Below are 5,425 nucleotides of genomic sequence, written 5' to 3'. Positions count from 1 at the left end.
AAAAGAAGGCCTTTAAATAACCTTGCTTTAAAAGTTGCTTCGGTCAAAAACCAACCAGTCACCAAACAAACAAATAGCAAGCACATAGGAGTCAGTTACCATAGGAAAAAAAGCAGTTAGCTTTAATTCCGTGTTAGCTGTGTTAGCATTGTTTGTGCATAAACTGAACCACTAATGTACGTTTGCTTGGCAATGGTTAACCACTGTAAAATCAAATATGAGATTATTGTTTAATGCTCCAGTTAGAAAAGACCAGTGTAATATGTTCTGCTTTGATCACACAGGAAACATTTTCATGCAAAGACAAAAGAGGACGTTCCATAGTTTTCACAGGTTATCAAGTGCTTCACAGGTTACCTCACTGCAGCTCAGTCTCCACCACTCCCACATTCCATATTTACCTCGGTACAACTCCATGTTTACCTCAGTACAACTCCATGTTTACTCCAGTACAACTCCATGTTTACCTCAGAACAACTCGATGTTTACCAGAGGTACAACTCGATGTTTACCAGAGGTACAACTCCATATTTACCTCAGTACAACTCCATGTTTATCAGAGGTACAACTCCATGTTTACTCCAGAGGTACAACTCCATGTTTACCAGAGGTACAACTCCATATTTACCTCAGTACAACTCCATGTTTACCTCAGAACAACTCCATGTTTACTCCAGTACATCTCCATGTTTACCTCAGAACAACTCCATGTTTACCAGAGGTACAACTCGATGTTTACCAGAGGTACAACTCGATGTTTACCAGAGGTACAACTCCATATTTACCTCAGTACAACTCCATGTTTATCAGAGGTACAACTCCATGTTTACTCCAGTACAACTCCATGTTTACCTCAGTACAACTCCATGTATATCAGAGGTACAACTCCATGTTTACTCCAGTACAACTCCATGTTTACCAGCACTACAACTCCATGTTTACCAGCAGTACAACTCCATGTTTACCTCAGTACAGTTCCCACCCCACCACTCTCATGTTCCACAATCTTCCACACACAAAAAAAGCTGCTTGCTAACCAGGCAAGTAAATCACCAAGTGTCAGCAGGCCATAAACACACACAAACACACACATACATAGTTATAGAGAGACGTGAGAAATGTCCAGTGTTGTTAGATTGGTGCTGTTCCCGGGAGGTGTGCCATCTGGTGGGAAGGGAGATACCTCTCACAACAAATTCCCTCTCAATATGTTTTATCTGATTCAGACTTTAAAGTTCACCCAAGCGATATATTATAACTTTAAAAGATAAAGATGAAACAATCTATTTAAAGTATGACATCAAACTTATTCATAATTGCTAACCATCTAAAATAAATTGTAAGTTTGTAAATAACTTTTTGTTCATATATGTGTTTATAGACACATATTTGACATTATCCACCTGGACTCAGAAGCCTGTCTTTTCTTGTAAGTTGTTGGAATATGTCTTTCTCCTGTCCGCCCCTACCTCTACAAACACCAGCAGGCTATAGGAGCTTGGTCTACCAGTGTCTCTCCCTGCTCCAGCTCCCATATCTCCTATGTGAGCCATTCTCACTGTGATTAGTAAAAATGGGCAGTTGATGAAATGCTTGATGACTTTTCATACATGAAGAACATTTGCGGACATGAGGTCATTTATCTTCGGCTGATGATGTATGATAAATCGAATTAGCTACCCTTCAACCTGAACTCACCAAAGCACATGAAATATACTTAAAACTAACTTTAATGCTGAGAGCACATTATACAAATACATAAACAAAAACACTGCATCAACATTTACTCATATGGATTTCTATAGCTGTTAGAACAGTAAATAAAATGCTTTAGTGACTCTCATGTAATGCTATTATAAATAGACAATATATTATAAACAGATATATAAAACATTTTAAAGATTGGTTACTGATATAATCACTGATAGAATCTCACTTCCCATACCGTTCGTTTATTGAAATTTCATAGACTTCACTGAGAAAACAGACATTTTTGAGAAATAATGCAAACAGGCTCCTTAGATGGAGTCGGACAATGTAATAAGAATTCGATATGACTCCGCACTTTTAAAGATCTCAAGGCTGTTTCAAGATGAGGTGAGATTATTTTATATTGTAATTGATGAAGACAGATGCCATAATGTGTGCTCTCTGAGAAGAAGAATTATGAATGTTAAGCAGACACAAGCAGATCTGGAGAGAAAGTGGTTTCAGGCTTCTTATGAATTTATTCAGGTCGCCGTATCAATCATATCTGAATATGTTTTCTAAATGTTTGAACTGTTCATGTTACGTTATCCCTGTGGCATAAAAAGTTACCATGTACTATTTGTAATTCAGTTGTGTAAGGCTATTTGGTCTGAGAGAGGCGTTGACCCATTAAAATTTAAACATTATAGTGAGACAAATAAGATTTATTAAAATATAAAGTACTTAAGGGTTGATAAGGCCATGAAAGAAATGTAAAAGTGTACAGCAATATTCAATGTCACTTCTTCCTCTTTTCTGATGCTTAAACACGATGTTTCTTTTCTTCTGAAAGACTTACTTCTGTGAAATGACACTCAAAAAGTTACAAATAAATTATGCATATTCATGCATGAATATTCAGTAACATTTAGCAATAGCATTTTGACATTTTAGTAAATTGTAAGTACATTTGATACTTTGATACATTTGAGACTACATAGTAAAGTGCATACAGATTTACTTGTGTATAACAAAAACGGCTTTATCAGTACTCTCTCTATTATAGCTGTTCAAGACTCAGATAAACTCACACATTAAATGTATTCATATCTTCTGGCTATTTTCTTTAACACTTGGTGTTTTAAACATAAAATTTCTGATTTTGTGAAAACATTTACAGTACATTGCATCATGGTAACGGCATACTTGACATAAACATCCCTGTCTGATTCCAAAAAAAAAGAGACAACAAACAGGAATTGATCACAAAGACAACATGCATATGTTGCTAATAACATCTGTGTGATCTCTCCCTGGAATAAATTACCATATCATCAGTATGCATCAAAAAAAGCTGTCCGTCACTTCTGATCTTTAATACCAAATTAAAAGAACTGACATCAACAAAGGCAGCAGTTGAACCTGGGAAGGATTTTGCCGTAATGCCTTGGGCCTCTTCACAGTGACAGGAAGCACATGCTCCTGTCTGGTCCAATCACAGGCCTGCGAGTCTTGCCATACAGATTTCTCTTTTTTCAGTGATGGGTGTTTTGTGCCTGTATAAGTTTGAACAGCGCAAACAGAAATCAAGAGAAACAGATCCCATCTAAATAAGACCTGTGCTTCTCAGTGGCTAATCAGACGGAACCCAGCAAGGTTCCTCTGTTGATAATGGTGGGCTATTAACACGAAAGGGGCCTTGATGCCTTTGGTTCGTAGCTCTTACAGGACTGGCAATTGCAATCATGCCTAATAGTGAAATAAAGGGTTGTGCTTGGTCATCTGTTTTTCATCAGGGCGTGATGAGCTACCTTTTAAGGTTTAAGATTGCATGCAGTAATTTGGTGTAATAAGGCTGTTACTTTGTGGAGGAAGTTTGTGCATGTAGTGACTTTTCTGGGGGGAAACCACAGCTTACCTCAGGACAGAGCAGAAAGATGAATCAACATCTTTAAAAAAAGGCTTCAGAATTTTCCACAGCAGGACGCAAAAAAAAGCAATGACACTGTTTTATTTACACACCCAAATAGATAGATAGATAGATAGATAGATAGATAGATAGATAGATAGATGCTCAACCTTCTCTTAGATTTGTAAGTAATGTCCTCCAAGCACCTTGAACTAAACAGCTCCATACACTTTAGCACCTCCACACACTTTAGCACCTCCACACACTTCAGCACCTCCATACACTTCAGCACCTCCACACACTTCAGCACCTCCACACACTTTAGCACCTCCACACACTTTAGCACCTCCACACACTTCAGCACCTCCACACACTTCAGCACCTCCACACACTTTCTCGCTAGTCCATGGGCTTCTACTTTTATTTCCTTCTTTGACCTATGCCTTTGCACAATATCCTTTACCAGACGTTCGAAAATAATCCAACCTCTGATTGGAGTCACCTCTTCCCTTTTAATTTCCTCACGAAACTGTGAGAGGGGGAACTGAGGTTGAGCCAAGAACAGCCTGTCGCAACATGTCAGCAGTGTGATTTACCTGGCACTGTCCAAACTAAGACCTCTGGGCAGTGAATCATGCTGATAAAGCACTTGGGCTTTCTCCTTTTTTATATTTTTTGCAAAAAGCTGAACCTTAACTGGAATGTTTGGGTTTCACAACACCGAAACACACGAAATGGCAGTTTCACCTCTGTCTGTTTCTCCTTTTACCTCGTTTGAGGACAGGGGTGAAGAAACTGCATCGATTGCAAAAGGGTGTTTGAGATGGACGTCTTAAGGGACTCTGTATACGGGTGAGAAAAGATACCTACCCCAAATGTTTAAGACACAGTAATGATAAACTGTATAAAAAAGTCCACATTTATATTTCGCAGTATTCAGCAGCCAGAGTTGATAGGTCATATCAGTGATCACACACAGAGAACATTGTTTACTCTGCACCAGAACATAATGTGACATATACATGGATTATGTTTGTTTATCTCAATGAACATCAGCTCTTGCATTGTGCTTCCACACAGGTCTACATCTCAGCCCCAACTACCCCCGACTCTGCTGTACGTCTCCTATTCTTGAAGCAGAGAACTTCTTTTGACTCATCCACACGGAAATCTGGGCCACCACACTTAAAGTCAACTATGCTGTTTCATCTCGGCATGCAAAGAAGGACGTGTGTAATCAAATTTTAAATGAAATTTTGCATGTACATTTTCAAGTGTGCAAAGTCCGGCTCTTTGACACATGGCTTCTTTGAGGCACTCGGTGGCTGTTTTCACCCCCTTTCTCAGAAATACTGGCAATCCAAAGCAGGAGAGACGGGCAAGCCAGAGGTGATCACGGACGGAGCAAGAGGGAAGTGAAAGAAATGATGGATGATTGACAACCCTGAACACAAACGGCAGGCTTCAAATGTTCAAATGTCACGGTACTATCCAATCATAATAATTATATATATATAATTATATATAATATATATATATATATATATATATATATAAACCAGGTAATTAACTGCTATGTACATAATATAAAACCATTAACTGTTAATAATTAACTGTTGTATACTTAGGTAAGATATAGTATATAGAGATACATTAAACACTGTAGTAAATTATGCAAGGTTTCTCACAAATTTGACCTTACAATTTTCTCTCTCTCTCTCATATATATATATATATATATATATATATATATATATATATATATATATGCTGTATATATATATATATATATATATATATATATATATATATATATATATATATATA

General features: G+C 37.5%; 1 long non-coding RNA gene across 1 annotated transcript; it reads left to right on the top strand.

The window, feature by feature from the left end:
- Positions 1–4,350: 4,350 nt before the first annotated feature.
- LOC143497824 (uncharacterized) lies at positions 4,351–5,081 on the top strand. The gene is made up of 3 exons (XR_013125890.1): positions 4,351–4,450; positions 4,679–4,827; positions 4,946–5,081. It is a non-coding gene; the product is annotated as an uncharacterized LOC143497824 (long non-coding RNA).
- The last annotated feature ends 344 nt before the right edge of the window (positions 5,082–5,425 follow it).

This window comes from Brachyhypopomus gauderio, unplaced genomic scaffold, assembly GCF_052324685.1.
Source record: "Brachyhypopomus gauderio isolate BG-103 unplaced genomic scaffold, BGAUD_0.2 sc112, whole genome shotgun sequence".
NCBI classification, from domain to species: domain Eukaryota; kingdom Metazoa; phylum Chordata; class Actinopteri; order Gymnotiformes; family Hypopomidae; genus Brachyhypopomus; species Brachyhypopomus gauderio.
Note: the sequence above shows the minus strand (reverse complement) of the source record. Positions and strands in the feature narration are given on the sequence as shown.